The sequence below is a fragment of the Dipteris shenzhenensis genome, chromosome 33, assembly GCF_047967505.1.
Source record: "Dipteris shenzhenensis isolate YYH24624 ecotype China chromosome 33, Dip_SZ_1.0, whole genome shotgun sequence".
NCBI classification, from domain to species: domain Eukaryota; kingdom Viridiplantae; phylum Streptophyta; class Polypodiopsida; order Gleicheniales; family Dipteridaceae; genus Dipteris; species Dipteris shenzhenensis.
The window spans coordinates 2,872,253-2,898,831 of record NC_141628.1 but is presented as its reverse complement, the minus strand read 5'-3'; the positions used below and the strand labels follow the sequence as shown (position 1 = coordinate 2,898,831).

General features: G+C 39.5%; 1 pseudogene; it reads left to right on the top strand.

The window, feature by feature from the left end:
* The first annotated feature begins 9,404 nt into the window (after positions 1-9,404).
* Positions 9,405-9,519, top strand: LOC147879545 (U6 spliceosomal RNA; annotated as a pseudogene).
* Positions 9,520-26,579: the final 17,060 nt, after the last annotated feature.

The window sequence follows — 26,579 nt, the reverse complement described above, 5'->3', positions numbered from 1 at the left end:
TCAACAAAAAGAAGAAAGGGGCAAAGTTACTTCTTGTATACAGCTCAGATGCGACTTGCAAACATGGCAGGAAAAGAGCCAGAAGAATACATTTATGGATAGAGCACACTACAAGAGCTGAGGAATTTCATGGACAATAATCAACAAGATGTATAGCATGGAAAGAAGAACATGGAGACAAAGACATGAGGGCTGATGGTAAATATCATGATGTTTGGCTTTAGAAATTCAATTTTCCTTTCTTGTTCCAAATACAAGAATGATGCAGGACTAACAAAGTACCTTATTTGAAAAATCACAAATAAGGATGATCTCATTACTCCAATGATGTTGAGAACAAAAGCACAAGCTGTAATAGATCAACATTCAGAAGGGATTTCAACTTACTGCCTTGAAGCTCTTCATTTTGGACACAACATCAGCTTGGATGAGCTCCTCAAAATAGATCGAAAGACTGGAAGTATGATACTAACAGAGTTCAACAACATGTACCAAAGTGATCAAGAAAAAAAAGGAAAGGATTTGCCGATTACAATAGACTGTGTGACTACCGTTATTGATCTCAATTTCACAAAACAAGCATACGATGAAAATTTTGATTTCTTCCTGACTCCACCAAAGACTGGTGTAACACCATCACCTACAAGCTCGCCTACAGGCAAATCCTTCACTACAAATCTTACAAAACATGCTATCTTCATTCTCACATAATCATGAAATAACTCATAGCTCTTGAATGTCGTATTACACATAAGAAAGCGCAACGAAGACAAAGAAGAAGGCACAAAGGGCCCTTATTACGTATATTGTATTCAATGCATTCCTACAACAAAGCGATATATCGGACAAACTAGTGACTACAAATGGCTTGCACAACACAGGACTAACCCTCCTTTGAAAATGAAACCGGATGTCAACATGTACAAACCGTTTGACAAGAATTTCAAAGCAGAAGTCCTAGGAACAATGGATGAAAAATGCAAGGCAGATGCAGTGGAGCAAAGATTCATAAAAGATTTCAACACAACTGACTCGGCAAGTGGCTACAATAATCTTTGTGGAAATCTGTCGTCTATAAAAAAATACTACTTCCTCAAAGATAGAGACATAGTCTAGAGTACTTGCATGGAAGTCCATTTTTGATACTTGAATACGACTCCTGATTTTGAAATACTTTCTCAGAAATATTAAAATAGTCTAGAGTACTTGCATGGAAGTCCATTTTTGATACATGAACAAGACTTACAATTTTGAACTATTGTCAAGATACTTTTGCAGGAGTCCTAAATTTTGTATTCATTAAAGCAAGAACTCTTCTTTTTGCATATTCAAGAAACTTTGGGAAATTTTGATGCATTATAATATAGGCAAAAAAGCATTACTCTTTAAACTTGTCTTCAAAGTGGATCAAGTATTTTTCCTATTATTCTTCGCCTCAGCACTCTTGAATTTTGTCACGAATGAAAGACTTCATGTCCATTTATAAAATATCAAAACAAGAACGCTTCCTATTTGTATTCAAGATACTTTCATGAATTATGTAGATGTTACAATATTGTTCCAATATTAAAACTACTAGAAATACACTTCGATGTTGTTCATGTATTCTAAATGTTATTGTCCACTGCAAAATTTAAAAATTACTACTTTTTAACCTCGCAAACATCAAACTGCACCACATTAACATCAAACATCCACTCACCATTTACTTCCTCTAAATAACAGTTGCCTACCCAGATCTAGTTTTTATCAACCTTAGGGTGTCTTTTAAAATTGTTATGAATTCGTTGGTGTTTGTTTTAGGCAATTTGTATAATCCAATCACATGATTTTTTTGAAATTTTTGGTTCTCAAAGCTTTCACTTATTAATTACATGCCTTTGTTTATTTTTGATATTTGCGCTTGTGATTAGATGTTGTGTTTCTCTATATAGGAGCAAAAGCCCATAGTTGTTGAAACAAGAAAGGATGTTAAAGTTGGGCAAGAGAGGATGTGTTGTTTGGTTGTTTCTTGTCTCCTACAAACCTAAAATGTCAATAGCCATAAGGTTTATTTTTGCTAATATGTCTTCTTTGTGCGCATTGAATGAGATAGTATTGAGTGATTTGATTATTATGTGAGAATTCTTGTATGTTTGTTATTTCTTTTGGAGGCATTCTCATCTTGTTAGGGTAAGTCAAAACATCGAGCGACTGTGTTCGAATGAGAGCAATGCTCGAGCAACATATTCTACAATTTTGGAATATTGTGTCCTTTCTTGGATGATTATGACGAAGTGAGTGACCCACCTCCAACATTTATAGACATAGGCCTATTAATCATCAAGAAGAACATATCCCATAGTCGATCAATTAATATTACTTTTACATAAAGTCAAATACATTAGAAACCCATAAAGTTGTTATTATTTAAGAGATTCATTGTTCTTCTACATGCTAGAAGATAGTAAACATGAATAATATTCTCTTTCTTAAATGATTGTTTCGTGAGTGCAACATCCCAATGCACGGCAACATGAAATACCATCCAGGACACCCCTAAAAGTTATTTAGAACATGCTCTAATACAAACTAATATCATTAAAGTTCTTAAACATTATCAGCCTCCATTGGAGTTAATGCTGAAGATAATTCTATTTTGTGGTTTTTTAGAATAGAAGTTCATTTTGATATGCATTGAAATATTGCACTCATGAAACAAGTACTTGCAAAAAATAGGATTATCTATGTTTATTGCCTTTCATCATGGGATTGTAAATCTCTAGGAATAAAAATAACACCATGGGTATATAATTTATTGAAGTCATTAATTGAATGACTAATTTATCAACTATGTTATGTTCTACTCAATCATTAAGAAGAACTGACTTTCTGTGCTCATCTCTGGCAAGATTGGCATGATAAGCTTTGCCGTGGTTGCCTTAGAATTGACATAAAGACAATACCAATAGAACCACAAATAAAGACATGATTTAAAGTTAATGCCAACATAAAAAGGATGTCAACACAACCTTGAACCCGAAAGAAAAAGCCACCATATGCAATGCCAACTTTGTACTAACTCTTCATTCTTAGACATAACATACATGCATCTAGCAAAATGAATTTATTTTATTGAAAAGCCTACTATTTCCTTTTTACCAACCTTGAATTCCCCCAAAGAGCTTTGCACATTCTTGATTTCTCTTCAAATGGGCAAAAATTGACTTTATGCAATTATTGCTTACAAGCCAAGACCAAAACTTATAATGTATTTAATGAAGCCTCCTCTACCATTGTCAAACTAATCATGGACCCCTTCGTAGACCTATTACACGAGGAAAAAAGACAAAGAAGTCATCTTCTATCATGGGGAACTCAAGCCCTTGGAAGGCTTTGGAAAAAAGACAAAGAAGTCCTCTTCTATCATTGGGAACTCAAGCCCTTGGAAGGCTTTGGAAAGGACAAAGAAACAAGCAAATAGATCTCATAGCAGTCCTATTTCTCCATTTTTTGGCTCTTTCATGTTCTTAATAGATGCTTTGAGTTCCATATAAATAGCATTGAAGACTTATTACTTTTTATCATAGCAACCTAAGCTCTCTTGAATACCATCTGCTCAAATCATTGGCCTTTCAGGCCTTTAAAGAGATACCAATTAGGCTAGCTAAAACACGTCAATACACTACCACTGACATATTATGATGCTAAATCCCACATAGAGTCCTTTTTAACATTTATCAAACATAAAACCTCCACTCAACTCTATGCTATGATATCCGTGAACATAATTAGTGCTTTTATATCAAGACCAAAATGTATAAGATCATATAAGTTGAACTTGATAGAGCCAACCACATACATCATTGTATCTTTAGTGCATGTTGTCTCTTTGCCAACATGGACTTAAGTAGCACTAAATGTGTGTGTAGAGTAGCAGCAAATCTCCACTTGTACTTGCATAAGGCTAGGCGTAAGCCCTCTTAGGAATCCAACTTGCATGTTCTACATGCAAGTTCTACATACGATTCCTACATGCAGTTTCTACATGCAACTCCTACATGCATGTTCTACATGCAAGTCCTACATGCATGTTCTACATGCAAGTCCTACATACAACTCCTACATGCATGTTCTACATTTAAGTCCTACATGCAACTTCTACATGCAAGTTCTACATGCAGGTCCTACATGCAGTTACTACATGCAACATGCTACTCCTACATGCAACTTGCAACTCATACATGCAACTTCTATATGCAAGTTCTACATGTAGAGAGAGAATGCCTTACAATTTCTACATGCAGAGAGAGAAGCTCTCCAACTTGTATAAATACCCCATAATGGAATGAAGCCCACACTCTTTGGGACATTGTGTTGGGTTCTACTTTGGTATTCCAAGCAATTTTCTCCAAGTGTCCATGCTTCCTTGCAATCCATGTCCAAAAGCATATCCTAACCTTGCAACTCCTCCTCCCCTCTCCTCCAACCTTGCAACCCCTCCTCTCCCTCTCCTCCTCTCCTCCTCCCTCCTCCTCCCTTCTCCTCCCTGTCCTCCTCCCTCCTCCTCCCTGTTCTCCCTTCTCCTCTCTCTCCTCTCCCCCAATGCTCTTACACCTTCTTCCCCTTCAACTCCTATGCTCCCCCTAAACCCTTAGTCCCTCAACCCTTGACCTCCATGATCTACGAGAGAGATGAGTTCTCTGCCATATACTCTGCCATGAACCTTGGATCCTCCTTCTACCCCTTAAACCCCTTCTGAACCCTTGAACCTCTTCTTCTTCTAAACCTTGGAGCCTCCTTTTGAACCATGAGCCTCCCTCTAACCCTTAAAACTCCTCCTAAACCCTTCAACCCCCAATGAAGGTGAAAGCCTTCCTTACCCCAATCATGATGATGCACATTCCTTTCACACATGCATGCACTATGTTTGCCTACAACACTTAATCCTATGTCTCTCATCGGAATACGATTCGAGGTCCTAAGTTACACTTATAATAGTGTAACATCTATTTTAGGTACGTAAATTGAAATAAGCAGGGCAATTGCCAAAGGTGACACAATACATTCCTCTCTCTCACCTTCTTCTATTCTGCTTCCGTTGTTGAGATCTCTCAACTGGTATCTGGTATCAGAGTGTGGGTGTTCAAGCTGAGCCTGGGTGTGAGGTTGGAGCCCGAAGTCTACTGTTGCAGCTCTGTGAGAGCAAGGAGAAGCTCTGTTGGGTGACTTTACCTACATCTTGGTGTGCAGAGACCTTGCAAAAACCTTTGGAAAGTTCTCTAAGTGGTTTTAGAGCAAACAAAGACGTTTTTTGATATTCCCTTGTTCCATTCGATGAGATAGAGAGTCCAGAATGACCTGTAGAGGCAACCATTGCCTGCTTTTGGTGTCCATTTCATTTTGGGAGTTTGAAAACACCTTGAATTTGGCATCATTTTGTTGGATTTTTGACTCACTATCTCTGCTTCAATGTTTTTCTTTCAGTGTGTTGGAACTCGAGTTTGAAGCAACTATTCACAGATCTGTCAGATCTGGGGGACTCAGGAGGGCTTGAAATTCTTTGTTGCTCATCATTTGCACTCCACTAGTGTTTACAAACAGGCCTGTTTGCAAAAACTTTTTTTAGTCCGTGTGTTGGACCCGGTAATTGGGACCACGTTTTTCAAAACCATATATTCCATTGCGTTTTGGAGGGCCAAAAACCCCTACCTGCTAGCTCTTGCACGATTCCATGGAGATTTGGAGAATTTTTATCTCTCTGAGGTGCCGAATCGTTTGTTTTTCTGTCAAAAATTCATTCCAAGGTTCAAACCTTTGATTTTTGGATTATAGGTCAATTGCGAGAGTTGACTCCCCATTTCCCATTTATCGGTTGGGATTTTGGAGTTCCAGCAAAAGAGAGATATTTGTAGATTTTCTTGTTGAGTTTGATTATGCATTGACACCCATGTTCTGAGGCATCTCAAGTTCTATTTTCATTAGTGATCATTGCCGTGGGGCCATAATTTTTAGATATACCTTATGCAAATCACTCTATTTGCAGAGTTCGAGCCATGTGTGCTCATTCGTGGTCTGCACTAGGTTGCAGTGGATGATGTACAGGCCATTTGGATGCATTGCAATCTTTGTTGGATGTGTTGCTAGGACTAGATTTCCTTGTGGGATTCTTTATTGATGGATCTTTAGCACACAGATGCTATTTTATGCTGAGGGACAGCTTTGACATATTGCAATGGATGCACATGTTGTGCTATGATCTCTTGGATGAGATTTTGTTGATGCATATATTCATGGACACCATTTATGCTTGAGGCATTTTGGCACTTATTGGCATTGGGATTGCCATTGTTTTTCCATTGCAGTTGGCATTTTCTTTTGGACCAGATTTGCTCATATGGATGCATAGTATATGCACATGAGTCAGATGCATTGTTGATGCCTTAAGCCTTTGAGGTTTGGTGATATTACCTTCCATTTTGGCATACACATTTGGGTGCACCTGGTATTTGGTGTGATTTCTATCTTGTAGGTACTAGCAATTGGGATTTTGTTTCATTTGCATCATGGCATCCTCTTCCATGTTTGAAAAGAAGTTTTTTAGCATTAAAAATTTTGATGGGACAAACTTTTCTTTATGGAAAGAATAGATTAGGGATGTGCTTATTCAAAAGAAGCAAATTAAACCCTTGGTAGGGATTGGTGGAGCTAAGCCTACGGATATGTCTGGGGATGATTGGAATGAGTTGGATGCATTAGAAAAGTCTACTGTTAGAGTTCATCTTGTAGAGTCAGTCTATTTTACTAGTAGTAAATGAGAAAAATATGGAAGATTTGTGGAAGAAATTACATGCCACTTATGAGAAGGAAATTGCCTCTAATAAAGTTTACCTCATGAAGAGGTTGTTTGAGCTACATATGAAGGAAGGGGTTTCCATTTCTTCTCACTTGAATGAATTCAATATTATTTTCGGCCAACTTTAAGCTCAGAAAATGAATTTTGATGCAGAGAGTAAGGCAATATTCCTCGTGTTCAATGCAATCCTCATGGGATACCTTCCGTACAACTGCCCCAGTAACACCACCTGGCGAAGTACTAAAGTTTGATGATGTTATAGGGGGTAGCTTGTTGGCCGAGGGGATTAGACGGAAGTCTATGGATGGCAACAACCAGGATGCAGCCTTAAATGTGCAAAGGGGAAGATCACAGTTTAGAGGGAAGTCTTGTAGCAAATCTAGGGCACGAAACATTGAGTGTTACCATTGTGGTGGCAAGAAGGGCCGCATGAAAAAGGATTGCAACAAGTTGAAAAGAGAGAAAAAGGATAAGAAAAAGAATGCAAATTGGGGTGTAAAGAATGGATTAACTTCTTGACGAAATGGAGAGAGTAGAGAGATAAGGGGATGCATATCACAATGGAAGAATGGGAGTATGCTAGAGGATGCATGAGCAAGGTCAGTATATAGAATGTTATGCATAAGTTAAGAGCTTTGAATAATTTAGATTGCTCATTTAATTGATTTTGTCATGGTGTGATGTACTATGTTCAATGATATATGGTGTGAGGGCAAGCATTTTCGGACACAATGGATTGATGATAAGAGAAACACAGCAGATTGTGGCATCATTGCTAGCTTTGAGGGAGCCAATGGAGCCATGGATGATTATTGTGGCATAATCCAAGATATTATTAACCTTGACTTTCAACGCTTCTTTGTGTACGTTTTGGATGTCATGGTTTAAGGACGTGGTGGAAAGAGGCCCTAATGCAACAATCAAATGCCATGCAAGTGGCTTTGTAACTATTAACTCCACAAAGTTTTGGCAAAGCAAGAAGGACATACTAGTGCTACTGCAACAATGTCAACAGGTACTGTACACACATATAAAAATACTCACTTTTAAATATTTGATACCTTTGATTCAAGGAAAATAACATGATTGTATTTGTGTTTGAATTAGGTTGTCTATTAACCAATGGTGGATAATAATTGGTGGTGGCATGTCATATCTATTACATCACGTTCCAAAGTGATGTATAATACGTTTACTAATATGGAGCATATGGAGGATGATCATGGCCATGGAGGTGATGATAATCATGATACGAGAGAGGAGGATGATCATGAGATAGGAGATATAGATATTGAGGCCATTACCCCCGTGAGGATGAGCCTACCATTTTTTATGCTAATTTCGATGAGCACATGAGTAGCACAAGTAGTAGTGGGCTGAATGTATTTGTAGATCTCAACATTGGTTTCGATTTTGAAGTAGATAGTTTGGCAAGGGTTGATCTCATTGAGGATGAGATCGAACCATAGCCCATCATTGATATTGGCAAAACTATTTTACATATTGTCTTATTCTCCTCATCTCACTTAATTTTTGTATATGTGGGTTTGCCAAAAGGCATTGATATTCTTATTGTGCTTTGGTAATCATGGGCAATGTTTGGAAAGTAGTGATGCACATTTATCAGCTTGCAGCAAAATATCACTCTCTGTATTATCTTTTCCGCATTTTTAAAGGCGTCTAAATCTGCATCTAAAATTAGACAGTGTAGTGATGCTATTAGACGCGCTAATAGATGCGCCGTGTTTTCACTATTCTATCTACGCCTATAGATGTGCCTGCTATTTTGTGTCTATAGTTACTTTGTCTTGTTGTGGATAGAAACATAAAAAGGATCTTGTTCAATTTCAGCCTTAATGTTTTCCATTAAATCAGAATTCACAGGAGGATGTCTACTCAAAGCATCATCCACCTTATTCTCTTTGCCCTCAATGTATTTAATTTCAAAATCATATTCAGAAAGAAGATCCATCCATGACCTCTGTCTAGTATTCAACAAAGGGTGAGTAAGAATATATTTCAAACTTTGATGATCCATTCGAATTTCAAACTTCACACCAAGTAGAAAATGTCTCCAATGTTTCAATCCATGAATAACAACAGGCAATTCATGATCATGAATGAGAAATTTCTCTTCAGGTTTTCTAAGTTTTGAATACTCGTATTCCACTACTCTACCATCGTGAGAAAGAACACATCCAATTTATGTCCCACTCGCATCACAAGTCACAATAAAAGGTTTTCCCAGCTGAGGTATCTTCAAGATGCAAATTTCTGCCACCTTTTCTTTTAATGTATCAAAAGCTTCTTGACATTTCTCATTCCATCAAATTTGTTTTCTTGTTTTATTAGGTCTATCAAAGGGGATGTTATTTTAGAAAAATCCTTGATGTGTTTTCTCTCATACCGTGCCAAACTAATAAAACTCCTCACATCTCTCAATGTTTTAAGCCTTGGCCATTCTCGCACTTATTAGTATTTTCAAAACTCAAAATTGATATGAAAATAAATTTCACAAATAACTACTACTAATAAAACTAAAAAGAAGTTTATATACAAAATATGGAGTGTCACACAAAAATGTGGAGTGCAGACATCTCATAAAATTGGAACAATACAGAGAAGATTAGCATGGCCCCTAGGCAAGGATGACACACACAAATCGAGAAATGGTCCAGATTTTTTAAATAGCTGTGGGGTAGTCGGGTGGTTTGAGCTCCGTACATGGAGTATTGTGACTCCACGATTGATTGTAAACAATTTTGATTCAACAAAATGTCTCCTTCTATTGTATTTCAGTTTTCTCCTTCTCTTTATAAAATCAATCTTAATTTCAAGGCTCATAGCGTCTCAAGTGGTATCAGAGCGGGTTAAATTCCTGATTGTGAATGAGAGAGATGGCTGACCACGATGAGGTTTAATGGAGGATGTCCGAACAAGTCTTTTGATTGAGACACTTACTGAAGAGCTAAAAGAGATAAAAGGCAAGGCTGTGGTTGATGTAAGAAAATAATACAATGTCTGTGCTCAACAGATAACAGGATCTCGTATGCAAGAGAGAAAACAAGATAGTATGGAGAATAAAAAATTTGATTACTGTAGATTTGATACAATAGATGGCGCTGCCTTCAAACCGTGCACTCTTGTGAAAGAAGCTTTGATGGCATGCTAGAAATAGTAGAAGATGGAGGCTGGATGTTAAGGAATCAAGGTTGCTGTAGGCAGTGATGAAATGGGCTTCACGGGCTTGTTGTTATATAGCCACCAGTCGTAGTCGGTTAGGCTCAATTGCATGATCGACCTAGTCCACCCAAAATGGTCGACTAGGGGTCAGTCCTGAAATAGGCCACCGACCATACGATAGAACCGATGCGCAAAACAGAGCAACTAACCTACAGTCTCCGTTCGGCCCAGACCATCTGGGATCACATCTGAGGCTCCAAACGGGCCCCGCAACCCGAGAGTGGGCTGCCCCGAGAAACGCTCCATCTACCCTCAGTGCGGTCAATCAAGGGACGCCTTTCCGCACTTGCATGTAGCCTGGTTGGTGGTGTGCCAACTCTATCTGAAGCCGTCCAGCCATCAGGCCACATATGGCCCCCATCTGGTGTCCAAACCAGGACCTACCGGATAACCGAGCTACTCAAATGCCTTCTCCTCATATGGGGGAATTACAAGTAGAGTTAGCTGGTTCTCGCGTAGTTACATGAGAGTGGAGCATTGATGTCTAACACCCCCCCTCAATGTCCACCTGCAAGTGAACTTACTTTTTTGGCCCAATGCCAAGTCAATGAAGATGCCTCTCCAGCAAGTCCCTTCCAAGAGCCTTCGTGAAGATGTTCATAACATTCTCTGTAGTCGGACAGTACACCAAGTTGACCTCTCCATCCATGATGAGCTCGCGTACAAAGTGATATTGAATCTCAATGTGTTTTGTGCGAGCGTGGAACACAAGGTTCTTTGCAATCGCCATGCAACTTTGATTATCACATGATAACTGCGTAGGCTTGTTCTGCACTACACCCATGTCCCCCAAAATCCTCCTCAACCACAACGCCTCGCAAGAAGCAAATCATGCAGATTTGTACTCGGCCTCGGTAGAAGAAAGAGCAACTGTGGTTTGCTTCTTGCTGACCCATGACACAACTCCAAATGCAAGTGAGAAACAGTACCCTATCACTGATCTCCTGCTGTCCACGTCTCCTGCTCAATTCGAGTCACAGAATCCAGTCAAGATGTTGCCCTTACTATAGGTGATGCCATAATCAAGATGTTGCCCTTACTATAGGTGTGCCTTTGATGTATTTCAGCACCCGCATCCCTGCACTCCAATGGTTCTCTCGGGGCTTATTGGAGAACCTGCTTAGTACACCAGTCGCAAAACTGATGTCCGACTATGTGTTGCACAGGTAAATCAAGCTACCCACAAGCCTTCTATACTTCGCTTCGTCCACCAATGGTGATGAATCCTCATTTGAGAGCTTCGTGTCAACCTCCATAGGGGTACCAACTGTCTTGCACTCAGCCATGCCAAATGCCTTCAGTATCTCTCCAGCATACTTCAGCTATGAAATGAAGATCTGTTTCGGCTCCTGCCAAACTTCAATCCCCAAATAGAAATGCATCAGTCTGAGGTCTGTCATTTCAAACTCTCTTCCTAGCAAATGCTTCGTCTGCGAGATCTTCTCTTCATGGTTCCTTGTTATGACAAGGTCGTCCACATAAAGGACCACGATCATACACTTGCCTCCTTCTCTGAAGATATACAAATTTGCATCAAATGGGCTCCTCCTGAACCTGTTTTGTAGAAAGTAGGCATCAATTCATTGGTACCATGCTCGTGGGGCCTGTTTCAGCCCGTAAAGTGCCTTCTTCAGTTTGTAGACTTTACCTTCTGAACTGGGGATCTCAAAACTTGGTGGTTGTTCCACGTATACCTCCTCCTTGAGATCTCCATTCAGAAAGGCAGATTTCACATCCATCTGAAACACGGGCCAACTTCCCTGGGTAGCTAAAGCCAAAACACTACGATTTGTGGTTAGTCAAGCTATGGGAGCAAAAGTATCTTGATAATCAAAATCATGTACCTGTGCAAATCCTTTTGCCATGAGCCGAGCCTTGTACTTATCCAACGTGCCGTCGGACTTGTACTTGGTCTTGTACACCCACTTGGTTCCGATTACCTTGCATTTTGGTGGTCGATCCACAAGGTCCCAAGTTTTGTTCTTCATTATGGAGCCATACTCCAACTGCATAGCCTCCATCCACCTATCATCGCCCTGTGCCTCTTCAAGACACGGGTTCATCAGCATGGATCACTTTTGTCATCAAAGCATAGTTGACCAAGTGTTCCTGCGCCCTTCTTTGCTCCTCTAATCTCTTGGACCGGCGGTGTTAGGATGGTTCCTCCTCAATGGTTGGAGGTTCTCTGCCATCCAAAGCCTGCTTTACCCACTTTGAGAATGGCCATTGCCGTTGTGGTTCTGCAGGCTCTTCTTCATCTTCTTTGTCTTGAATCCCCCAAGCACCGTTGGGGGAGTTCGGTCTGTTGTTGGTAGCGGTATTGGATGGATATCTTGGTCCTGGTTGTCTGGGAAGGAAGCATCCTTCTCCAATTGATGCGGCTATTCTGAGAAGACCACATTGCGACTTACAATTACCTTCTTGGTAATAGGGTTATAGAGACGGTAACCCTTCGCCTCTTCACTATTGCCCAAGAAAATACACTTCCGGCTCTTCAGTTCCCATTTGGTCCTAGTAGCATCAGGGACATGCACAAAACAGCCACATCCAAAAACTCTGAAATGTGCAGCTGAAGGTTTCTTACCAAAAAAGGCTTGCAATGGAGTCATCCCGTTCACAGCCTTCGTGTAGCTATGATTCAGGATGTAAACTACAGTGTTACATGCTTCAGCCCAGAAAGTCTTTGGCAAATCTTTCCCTTTCATCATACTCTGGCCCATTTCACAGATGATGCGCATCTTGCATTCTGCTACTCCATTTTACTGTGATGTATGTGGCAGGGGTTTCTGCCTCTTGATTTCATGACTTTTGCAGTAACTTTTGAATTCAATTGATGTGAACTCTCCACCTCTGTCTGATCTCAACTTCTTCACCTTCCTCCCCGTTTCTTTCTCGACCATTACATGCCATTCCTTGAACCTACTAAAAGCCTCGTCTTTAGTCTTCAGGAAGTATATCCATATCCTTCTATTGCAATCATTGATCAGCATCATGAAGTAGTAGGAACCACCCAAAGCTTCCGTCTCCATGTTTTCGTAGAGGTCCGTGTGAACGAGCTCTAGAGGAGCCTTTGCCCTGCTGGCCTCTTTAGGAAAGGGATGCCGATGCTGCTTGCCCATCATGCAAGCTTCACATACATCGAGCAGATCTGAAATTTCTGGTAGGTCTGTAATCATTCCACTTTTATGCATCTCCTTCAAAGAACTAAGGTTTAGATGACCAAACCTCTCATGCCACAGCTTAGTGTTCTTCACATCCGCTCGAGCATTGAAAGCTGAGAGTTCGTAAATGTTGTTGCACCGTGTACCTTTACCAACGACCTTCCCTTGAAGATCCAGAATCTATGCACCATTCTTATCAAATTGAACTTTGAGGTCCTGATCCGTGATTGCGGAAATGGACAACAAGTTCCTCTTGATATCTGGCACATAAAGAACATCGGACAACTATTTTACAACTCCATCTGACTTGAGAGCAATCGTACCTTTTCCTTTTGCTAGACATTTTGCATCATTGCCGACTGCTACCAGGATGTCATTCCCTACTGGCTGTAGAGAGGTATACCAATCCTTCCGACTGGTCATGTGGCGTGATGCACCACTGTCAATGATCCATGGTTCATCCACAGGTACATGAACTGCCTCCGTGCAAATCTCCTCAATTGCGACGAACAGCTCTACTGGTACTACCTGCGCACTATTGTTGGACTCTTTCTTTACTCCGTTGTTCTCATCTGCAGTCTTCTTTCAGCACTCATTCTGCTTGTGCCCTGCCTTGTTGCAATAGAAGCACTTGATCTTCTTCTTTCTCTCTTTATCATCAGAAGGAGATGGGTTACCAGAGTCCTTACCCTTACCTTTCTATCCAAAAAGCCGAATCTTCTATAGTCCGCATCTTTTGACGCATCTCCTCCTCCAGAAGCATCGCGCTGAAATCCTCAAAGTTGGGCGATTTCTATTTTGCATATTCAGTACCGTAACAAGACCGTCGTACTTTAGTGGGAGAATCCGTATGCACCTTCGTGCTAGATTCTCGTTGGTGATGGTGATGCCAATCGCAGTCATCTAATCGCACAGATTCTTCACCCTGGTGATGAACTTCTCTGCCGCTTTAGACTTAGACAACTCATTCGTGAGTTGAGTCTCCAGATTCTGAATCCGCTGTGGTGACATACTGAATTAACACCATGATGGAATCACTAACACTGTAGACAATAGAACACAGTGCATCTGCATTTCTTCTTGTCCACCATGCGAGAATCTCATCTGCAGTTGGTACTATCTATTGTCCTGCATTGGTTGGATCCGGTCTCACAACCGGCTTACGTCCACCCCAGTAGCAGTGTCCCAAAGCTCGTATGCACTTAGGATGGTCTTCATCTTGAACTTCCAGAGTGGATAGTTAGAGCCGTCCAACTTTTTGCTTTCGCCGAACGGTGGGATTCGTAGCCTTGCGGGCTGGGCCATCTCTCACAATCTGCTCGCAAACAAAAAACACACTACCAAATCTTCTTTCTAGAGTCTAGGCTCTGATACCATGTAATAAAATAATACAACGTCTGTGCTCAACAGATAACAGGATCTCTACGCAAGAGAGAAAGCAAGATAGTATGGAGAATAAAAAATTTGATTATTGTAGAATTGATACAATAGATGGCGCTGCCTCCCAACTGTGCGCTCCTGTGAAAGAAGCTTCGATGGCGTGCTGGAAACAGTAGAAGATGGAGGCTGGATGTTAAGAAATCAGGGTTGCTATAGGAAGTGATGAAATGGGCTTTATGGGCTTGCTCTTATATAGCCACCAGTCATAGTCGGTTAGGCTCAATTGGATGACCGACCCAGTCCGCCCAAAACGATCGACTAGGGGTCGGCCTGAAATAGGCCACCGACCATACGATAGAACCGGTGCGCAAAACAGAGCCACGGACCATACGATAGAATTGGTTTGGCCCAAAGCCATCCGGGATCATTTGAGGCTCCAAACGGGCCCCGCAACCCGAGAGTGGGCTACCCCGAGAAATGCTCCATCTACCCTCAGTGCAGTCAGTCAAGGGATGCCTTCCCGCACTTGCATGTAGCCTAGTTGGCAGTGTGCCAACTCTATCTGAAGCCGTCCGGCCATCAGGCCACACATGGCCCCCATCTAGTGTCCAAACCAGGACCTATCGGATAACCGAGCTACTCAAATGCCTTCTCCTAATATGGGGGGCTTACAAGTAGAGTTAGCTAGTTCCTTCGTAGTTACATGAGAGTGGAGCATTGATATCTAACAGCTGATACTTCTGAAAGAAACATGACAAATGGAGATCTCAACAATGGTATTTATGTAGAAATATCTCGAGATGATGATGCTGTAGGACCAAGACCACAAAAGAGGACAATAATGGACTCATAATGGAGGAAGATGATATTGATTTAGATGCTCCAAACCTTGAAATCAAGATTGATTCTATAGGGAGAAGGAGAAAACTGAAATACAATAGAAGGAGACTTTCTATTGAATCAAAATCGTTTACAATCAACCCTGGAGTCACAATACTCCATGTACGGAGCTCGAACCACCCGACCACCCTTGAGCTATTCTCACTCTCTCTCACTCGCATCAGATTTCTCACTCTCGCTCACACCAAGGTGTTGCAATGAATCTCACTTTCACTGACGATTATACAATCATATATGGAAGAAGAATCTCACTCTCACTCTCAACCTCGAAGCTTCTGAAATATGCTGCCTTGCTGCCTCTGCATATTTTGAGGTTTTGACTTAATAGATCATAGAATTAGATCTCAAACTCTTCTGTAAAGATGTAGATCACAATCCTAAATTTCCAACAAAAAAAAGATCTCCTCAATTCGAGTTAGGAATTAAAAGTTATGGTCAAAATAGTGACTGTTGTTTTTATCCAAGAAAGGTGCGACATGCTTTCCCCCACTTTTAGCTGCCTTTTCCACTTTATCCTGCTTTTCTTACCCTTCATGACCAATTTGCTCCATTCTTGGACCATTGTAGCAATAGCTTTAGTTCTTTTTAAATCAATCACTCCTTTCCAAGTTCTCCTTTAGAATCTGCAAAGCTAGATCCTCCTTTAAACCTCCAAACTCTTGATACAACTCCCATGCATATATATATATATATATATATATGGATTTATTAAATCTCAAATCAGTTATTAGTATTTTCAAAACTCAAAATTGACATTAAAATAAATTTCACAAATAACTACTACTAATAAAACTAAAAAGAAATTTATACACAAAATATGGAGCATCACACAAACATGTGGACCGTCACAATCGCCCGCTCTCTGAAAAACTATGTCCTCAAAGTTTAAAAGAAGGAAACTCAGCAATAAGTGAATCTAAGTCTACCCAAGTAGCATCCTCTATAGGATGTACATCCCATTTTACCAAAACTTCTATTATTGTTTTGTTTCTAAGTTGCTTGGTTTGTCTATCCAAAATAAGTTGGGGTTCAACCTTCAACGTTCCATCTTCTTGAATTCTAGCTGTGTCCTACAAAACATGAGGAGGATTAGCAACATGACTTTTCAATAAGCTCACATGAAAAATAGGATGCATTTTGATATTCTGAGGCAATTCAAGTTGGTAAGCCAATGTTCCTACTCGCTTTAATATTTTGAAAGGTCCTACGAAATGAGGTGAGAGCCTTCTATCTCTACCAAGAATTAAATTACTTTTTGTAGGAATGATTTCCAAACATACCATGTCACCCAACTTGAACTCTCAAAAACTATGGTTCTTGTCTAATAACGTTTTTGTTTGTCCTTTGGTCTTTTAATACAATGTCGGATGTGTTTGACTTCCTCATCCATCCTCTCAAGCATTTGTTTTGAAATCTCGAATTTGTTCTCAGAATCAGAGAAATTAACTGGTGAATGAAAATTTTGGCCATATATAGCTTCGAAGGGATTCATTTGAATTGAACTATGCCATGAACTATTATAAGCAAACTCAACCAAAGATAAGAATTCAATCCAATTAGTTTGCTTCTCACTAACATACATTCTAAGAATGTCTTCCAAAAAACGATTTACTATTTCAGTCTCCCCATCTATTTGTGGATGAAATGCTCTGGTCATTTTAAGTTGAGTTCCTATGGCTTTAAATGTAGTGAAGATTTCTCTTACAAATAATTTGGCTGCCTCAAGAGCACAATCAGTCTTTTTCATTGGAAAGAAATGGGCCATTTTGGTCAAACGATCAACAACAACAAGAATAGTATCATATCCCCCTCTAGTAGTAGGTAATTTATTGATGAAGTCCATTGAAATAGGTTCCCACGTTCAAAGAGGAATGTCTAGGGGTTCCATTAGACCTGGCATTCTATGTTGTTCAAATTTGACTCGTTGACAATGTAAACATTCCCTAACATAGCAACAGACATCATTCTTCAAATTTGGCCAAAAGAAATACTTTCTAACCTTGCTATACATTTTGTTATATCCTACATGTCCAGAGAATGGTGCATCATGGCATTCATGCAAAATTTTAGCTTTAAAATAAGATTGTTTAGGCACACAAAGTCTGTCATTACAATACAAATTTCCATTTACTAAGTGAAATCTTCCCTCGATACTCTCAGAATGATTCTTGGCAAGCTTGTCAAGGATAGAAACATAAAAAGGATCGTGTTCAATTTCAGCCTTAATTTTTTCCATTAAATCAAAACGAACAATGGTTAGGGCATTCACAAGAGGATGTCTACTCAAAGCATCATCCACCTTATTCTCTTTGCCCTCAATGTATTTAATCTCAAAATCATATTCAGAAAGAAGATCCATCCATGACCTCTATCTAGTATTCAAGAAAGGTTGAGTAAGATTATATTTCAAACTTTGATGATCCATTGGAATTTCAAACTTTACACCAAGTAGAAAATGTCTCCAATGTTTCAATGCATGAACAACACCAAGCAATTCATGATCTTCCTTTTGCCTCTCTCCCTCAATCTTCTGGGTTTCCTCATCAATCTTTTCAGCAAATACCAAGAATGTATCACAACTTTGTCTCATTGCTCCTAATAATTTCATGGTTGAAATAAGAAAAGCTTGACTATATCTTTCCTCTCCTTGAATAACTTGATTTCTACCAGCTACTCCAAAAAAGCTGATGGTTCTCTTTTCACATTCAATTAAGACTTTGTTTTTGGATAGCCAGTCCAATTATGGCATCACACTTTCCCATGTCTATGGCATAAAAATTCTCCTTACACTTTTTATGTGCTAAGGTAGATTGTAAATCTTCAATAAGACCTTGGGTATAGTGTATTTTTACATTAGCTAATTGGACAAGTTTTCTTATCTTATTCCTAACTTCTAACTATTGTGTTCGTATGAGTTTAGGAGACATAAAACAATTTGTGCTAGCCGAGTCAATTAGGAAATTTATGTGGTGAGCCCCAATCCTCCTGTTTACTCTAATGACAGTGGCATGTGCATGAGATGTAGAAAAAACCATGCATTTCATTGTAGGTTTAGATGACTTACCTTCTTCCTTAGCTTCGTCGATGGTTGGATTCATCTCATCCATCTTAGCCTCCATCCTGGATCCTTTGACAAAATTGAATTTGGCTTTATTTGGACATTCAAATTTCTGATGTCCTTGTTCCCCACACCTAAAGCACAATCCTAGCCTTCGTGCTCACTCAATGAAAGCAGGATCATTTTTCCAAGGAGATGCTTGTTGACCTTTCTGGTTCCCAGCAACTTTATTAGCTTGATCTTTGCTTTGGATACCCTCTTGACTATAAGGAACAAGTCTTCTTTGATATCTAATATTTCTACCATCTTGTTGTTCCCTCCATCCTTTAAATTTATTGGCACTAGAAAACTTTGATCTTTGTCGGGAAATATTTGAACTCTGAACTCTTGGAAAAGGATGACCTGTTGGAATCATCTTTGTCTTTGTCACTTTCTATTTGTTGTATGCTTCTAATTTTTCAAAAATTTCTACCTTGGCCACAGCATCCAAGAAGTCCTTGGATCTAGTTTCTTTCTTCATGTATAAAAGATCCTCCTTAAGACCTTCTATAAACGTATGTGTAAGAGAATCACCTATCACTTCAAGGGCATATTTATGCAGCCGAAGGAACGTTTCCTTATACTCATCTACAGAGAGATTGTGTTTTCCCTCTTAAACCTGCTTAAAGTTATAAATTTCCATTTTTTTCTCCATGTAATAGTGAGGGGAGAAATACCTCTTTTCAGTTGTGGCTTGAAATTCTGCCCAAGTGATAGGTTCACTTGGTTTTTCTCTAGCCTATAGATGAGACTTCCACCATAACTTTGTAACTCCATGGAGTTGAAGAGATGCAATCTTTGCCTTTCCAACCTCGTCGAATTCTCGTAGGGTGAAGAAATCTTCAAGCTCTTCAAGCCAACCTTCAAGATTTTCTCTAGTCTTCTTTCACTATCAAAATTTCAAAGTTTTGCCTTCTTGAAGACTTGCCTAAGAGGTGATTCAGCAACATACTCTTCAACTCTTGATCTCTTCCGAGGTCTTGGATCTACAACATCATCCTCAACATCATCTTCCTCCATCCGTGCCCTCTTCTGTGGTCTTGCTCCTATAGCGTCATCATCTCGAGATAATTCTACATAAATACCATTGCTGAGATCTCCATTTGTCTCGTTTCTTTGAGAAGTATCAGTCATAGCCTTGCCTTTTATCCATTTTAGCTCTTTAGTAAGTGTCTGAATCAAAAGTTCTTGTTTGGACATCCTCCATTGAACCTCATCATGGCGGTCAGCCATCTCTCTCACTCACAGTCAAGAATTCGACATGCTCTGATGCACTTGAGACGCTCCGAACCCTGAAATCAAGATTAATTTTATAGAGAGAAGGAGAAAACTGAAATACAATAGGAGACTTTTTGTTGAATCAAAATCGTTTACAATCAACCCTGGAGTCACAGTACTCCATGTACGGAGCTTGAACCACCCGACCACCCCTGAGCTATTCTCATTCTCTCTCACTCGGATCAAATACTCACACCAAGGTGTTGCAATGAATCTCACTCTCACTCAAGCTGATACAATCATATATGGAAGAAGAATCTCACTCGCACTTGTAGTCTCACTCTCAATCTTGGAGCTTCTGAAATATGCTACCTTGCTACCTCTGCGTGTTCTGAGTTTTCAACTCAATAGATCATAGAATTAGATCTTGACCTCTTCTGTAAAGTTATATATCGCAATCCCAAATTTCCAACCAAAAAGAGAGCTTCTCAATCCAAGGTCAGAATCAAAAGTTATGGTTGAAATAGTGTTTGTTGTTTTTATCCAAGAAATGTGCGACCTACTTTTTCCAACTTTTAGCTGGCTTTTCTATTTTATCTTGCTTTTCTTGCCCTTAACGACCAATTTTCTCCATTCCTAGACCATTCTAGGAATAAATTTAGTTCTTTTTAAATCAATCACTCCTTTCCAAGTTCTCTTTTAGAATCCGCAAAGCTAGATGCTCCTTTAAACCTCCAAACTCTTGATACAACTCCCATGCATATATATATATATATATATTTGGATTTGTTAAATCCCAATACTAGTATTTTCAAAACTCAAAATTGACATGAAAATAAGTTTCATAAATAACTACTACTAATAAAACTAAAAAGAATTTTATACACAAAATATGGAGCATCACACAAAAATGTGGAGCATCACATTGATGATGACGTTGCAAATCCAAGACCTCACAAGAGAACAAGAGCTAAAGAGGATGTTGCTGAATCAGCTCTTAGGCAAGTCTTCAAGAAGGAAAAACTTTTAGAATTTGATGGTGAAAAGAAGACTGGAGAAGATCTTGAAGCTTGGCTCGAAGATCTTGAAGATTTCTTTGCCCTACAAGAATTTGATGAGGTTGGAAAGGCAAAGATTGCATCTCTTCAACTCCACGGAGTCGCAAAGTTATGGTGGAAGTCTCATCTATAGGTTAGAGAAAAACCAAGTGAACCTATCACTTGGGAAGAATTTTGAGCCACAGCTGAAAAGAGGTATTGCTCCCCTCACTATTACATGGAGAAAAAAATAGAAATTTATAACTTTAAGCATGTTCAAGAGGGAAAGTATGATCTCTCTGTACATGAATATAAGGAAAGTTCCTCCGACTACATAAATATGTACTTGAAGTGACAGGTGACTCTCTTACACATAAGTTTATAGAAGGTCTTAAGGAGAATCTTTCATACATGATGAAAAGGACTGGATCCAAGGACTTCTTGGATGTTGTGGCCAAAGTAGAAAATTTTGAAAAATTAGAAGCATACAATGAACGAAAAGAGACAAAGACAAAGATGATTCCAGCAAGTCATCCTTTTCTAAGAGTTCAGAGTTCAAATATTTCCCAACAAAGATCAAAGTTTTCTAGTGCCAATAAATTTAAAGGATGGAGGGAACAACAAGATGGTAGAAATATTAGATATCAAAGAAGATTTGTTCCTTATAGTCAGGAGGGCATCCAAAGCAAAGATCAAGCTAATAAAGTTGTTGGGAACCAAAAAGGTCAACAAGCATCTCCTTGGAAAAATGATCCTGCTTTCATTGAGCGAGCACAAAGGCTAGGATTGTGCTTTAGGTGTGGGGAACAAGGACATCAGAAATTTGAATGTCCAAATAAAGCCAAATTCAATTTTGTCAAAGGATCCAAGATGGAGGCTAAGATGGATGAGATGAATCCAACCATCGACGAAGTTGAGGAAGAAGGTAAGCCATCTGAACCTACAATGAAATGCATGGTTTCTTCTGCATCTCATGCACATGCCACTGTCATTAGAGTAAAAGGGAGGATTGGGTCTCACCACATAAATTTCCTAATTGATTCAGCTAGCACAAATTATTTTATGTCTCCTAAACTCATACGAACACAATAGTTAGAAGTTGGGAATACGATAAGAAAACCTATCCAATTAGCTAATGTAAAAATACACTATATCCAAGGTCTTATTGAAAATTTACAATTTACCTTAGCACATAGAAAGTGTAAGGGGAATTTTTATACCATGGACATGGGGAAATGTGATGCCATATTGGAATGATTTGGCTACATGAAAACAAATTGTTAAGTGACATGAAAATAAATTTCACAAATAACTACTACTAATAAAACTAAAAAGAAGTTTATACACAAAATATGGAGCGTCACACAAAAATGTGGAGCATCACAATCTTAAAAAGGAGATTTATATGGAGCAGCCAGAAGGGTTCATACTTCCTAGTCAAGACCATCTTGTTTGTCGCCTTCATCATGCTGTTTATGGTCTAAAACAAGCTTCCCATTCTTGGTACATGAAAATTGATCAATTTCTCACATCTCAAGGTCTCAACTCTTGTTTCTCTGACCCCAACTTATATATCAGACGTGATGGTGTTGTTTTTGTCATCCTTGCTCTTTATGTGGATGACACCATACTTGTTTCCAACAATCTCGATTTCCTGCAACATGTCATCTATCCTCAGCATTTGATATGGTTGATCTTGGTGACATTCATTCATGTCTTGGTATTCAAGTTCAGAGATATCATCACAAGGGAATTTTGCTACTTCAACAAAAAAAATCATTTTGCAATTCAAAAGTTTGGCTTGATGAATGCTCACTCTGTGACCACTGCTTGTCTTGTGAGCTCTATCAAAAATACTAGATCGACTCATGATCTTGTGGTTTCACAATAACCCTATGCCAATATTGCTGGTTGCCTACAGTTTTGTTGGGTTGAACACTCGACCAGATATTCTTTTCACTACCAATTTTCTTGGTCAATATCTGGCTGCTCCCTCAATGCAACATTGGTCTGCAGAGCAAAACATGTTCTAAAGTATTTGAAAGGCACTTCTGACTTTAGATTAGTTTATCAATGTCATACATAATCAACTTCTGCGATATCTCTTGATCTTTTGGGATATACAGATGTGGATTGGGCAAGTTCTCACTTCTCTATGCGGTCTACAAGCGGTAATTGGTTCTTTATCAATGGTTGCTTGGTCTCTTGGGCTAGTAAGAAGTAGTGTTGTGTTGTTGTTTCTACCACAGATTCTGAGTATGTAGCAGCCTCTCTAGAATCTTGAGAATTGGTTTGGATCTGTCAATTGCTTACAGATACTAGACATCCTCCCTCATCAACTACTCCTCTCAGATGTGATAGTAGTCAAAGTGCCATTAGTCTGGCTAAAGACTATGTTCAACATAACAAATCCAAGCATATTGCTGATAATGTCAAACATGAAGTGAATAAAGGGATGATAATGATTGAACATTGTCCTACTAGTTCTCAGATGATTGCGGACATCCTCACTAAAGGACTTAGTGAGGCATGCTTGAGGCATGCTTCATAGTGCTACGATCAGAACTTGGAGTACTTGCAGCTTCTCTCTTCAAAGATTAACACACCTATGGGTGACTTTTAACAACTGTATATAGATGCACATCTGCATTGCTGGCAATTTATGATCAGCATTCTATACTTGTAAATAATTGTACAAATGCATCACTTTAACTCTATGATCAACTTGTATACTTGTATATAGGAGCTCGGGTTTTTTCCCTTGTGCTCCCCAAGGGTTTTTTCATGTGTAGCTAGAGACCTTTGTTTGAGTGGGTGTGTTAGAGCTATATATAGCTTGCTCCAACTTGAACTAGGTCTCACCTATATATGTGTAGCTTGTGATCAATATGAATCAATCTTTGGGAGTCTATTTGGTGTGTCTATCATCTCTTCTTCTTCTCTCTCAACATTCGTAAAACTATTATGTGCTATATTGAATGGAAATAAAGATTGCATGATAACACCATATTTTGTTTAGATACTCCATATTTTATCAACTACCATATTGGTCCCACCCCAAGATCAATCACCTACTTGGTCCCATGAGTATCTATAAGAATGTGGCATCTACCATTTGAGATCATTTGATTGGGACATGAGATTCCTTCAACATAAGGGAGGATGTATGTACCACAGGGAGAATGCGTAAACCTTGGCCACAAGAGAGACTAAATGGGCATGTCTTTTTACCCTGTGCACGATGGATGTTACAAAGAAAGAGATGGTAGCAGTGAAGTGGGCTATTACTACAATTCGTACTCCCACTAGATGCATGAGGTGTTTGAAGGGAGCCTTCACAAAGAGCAAGAAAAGAGGTGTAGAGAAATTATACAGCTTGAAATCTCATGGTTGGCACAAGATGCTCCAAGTAAGTAGGACTTCATATAATCTCATTTTCCTTCCAAATTTGTGAGTCTAGAAGCAACTAATCAACCAATGCTCATGTGTTTAGTTCATACTACCTACTATCATTTCTCACAAGTAGCCATTCAACATGAATATCCTTTGGAAGTGCTCTTAGATGCTGAGGGTATGGCACAGAGATCCGTGGTGTGTACGAAAGAGGGCCCTTTTTTCTTGTCTTCTTGCCTTTGCATCCTCGTATCTTGTCACCCATCTTTTCATTACATCACTATTGAGCATGTAATAGAGGTTGATATTATTAAGCAACTCTGTGTCTATTACTTTGCTCCGTCCTTTCCCTTGAGGCACAATAGAGGTCATCCTTATAAGGTCTTCATCATCTCTCCATAGTCGTGGGAGAGAGCTATCCACATCAACAAGAAACTCAGAAATATATACAAGTGACTCTTGTACCAACCAACCCTCTGCCATGCTACCTTCGAGCCTTGCATTTTGCCTCACAAATTCCTTCAAGGTCTTCATGAAGCGCTCGAGGAAGAACAACCATCGTGCATGTACAGTGCTGCTTATAGCAATCCCATCCACCAAATGCACTAGGAGATGTAGTTGACTTGTGATAATAGAACGTGGAAAGGTCTCCTCCACTAAACAAACCACCTCCACTAACATAACTCGAGCATTCTCAAGCGTGGTGGGATCTATTTCCTTTAAGCTAACATACCTAGAAAGGAAAAAGTACACCATATTAGCAATATGAAAACCTTGCATGGAGCATTGATACGCTTCACATTTTGTATCCTATAAAGTACCTCACAAGCTCACCCATCTTGTAAATACAATCCTTCCTGTCCTTCAATGCACTACAAGAAATGCTAGTAGTTAGTATGAACTAAACACATGCATGAGGAATGGTTGATTAGTTGCTTCTAATTCACTCACAAATTTGGAAGGAAAAAGATATTATGCACATAAAATACTTACTTGGAGCATCTTGTGCCAATCATGAGATTTCAAGCCATATAATTTCTCTACATCTCTTTTCTTGCTCTTTGTGAAGGCCCCCTTCAAACACCTCATGCATCCAGTGGGAGTACGTATTGTAGTGATAGCTTGCTTTACCGCCACCATCTCTAGCTTTGATAACCTCCACAATGCATGAGGTAAAAAGACATGTGCATTTGGCCTCCCTTGTGGCCAAGATTCATGCATCCTCCCTGTGGTGCGTGGATCCTCCCTTATGCCTACGGAATCTCGTGTCCCATTCAAATGTTCCCAATGGTAGATGCCACATTCTTGAAGATATGCATGGGATCAAGTAGGTGATTGATCTTGAGGTAGGACCAATATGGTGGTGGATAAAAGATGGAGTATCTAAACAACAAATGGTGTTAGCATGCAATCTTTATTTCCATTCAATATAGCACACAATAGTTACAAACCCTTACTGGCTCATGCAAAGTGGTGTAGTCAAGGAACTGTCCCAAATTCTCATCCAATCCTATAGTGAGTGACTGTGGGTGGACTTCATTCTAAGGGGCGACATATCTATGATGATCAGGTGGGAGAAATCGATGGTAATTCTCATTGATGACCTTATTAAATGCGTCTGCCCATGAGGAAACTAGCGAAGGACCACAACCATGACATGCATGGTAACTCAATGTAGTGAGACCTGAACAATAGATGAAATTAAGAGTTCAAGGTGGGTTCAGGGTGCCACATCGATTGGCTACTCATAATTAAAAGTTCAATGCTTACATGAACACCCGCCATAGCTTGGGAAGTCATGCATCGTCCACATCAAGACTGCTTTGTAGTTGAAGTCTCGTGATGAGGGAGGCTTGCTCACATCATGCACCTCGATACCTCTCCAAAGTATCTCTAGCTCATCAATCAAAGTCTCCAGATAAACATTATAATTTTTGACTTTATGTTTTCCTAGAAATAGAAGGGATAACATAACATGTCCTTTCTTAATCGCCATAGAGGGTGGAAGATTATAATTCACCAATATCACTGGCCATCCACTGTAAGAGGTGCTTTTGAGACCAAATGGCTTCACACTGTCCATACCCAATCCAAGTCTCAAGATCCCAGGTTCTTCCTTGAAGCTTGGCCATGTGTCTTCAATATGCTTCCACGTAGGAGTGTCTGTGGGAGTTCTCCACTTGCCATCGGTTGATTGATGGGAGGAATGCCATGACATGAGCTCTGCAATGGATTTGCACTTGAACATATGTTGGATGCAAGGGATTATGGGAAAATGTCACAAAATGTTACGAAGCACATCCAAAGTTTTGAGA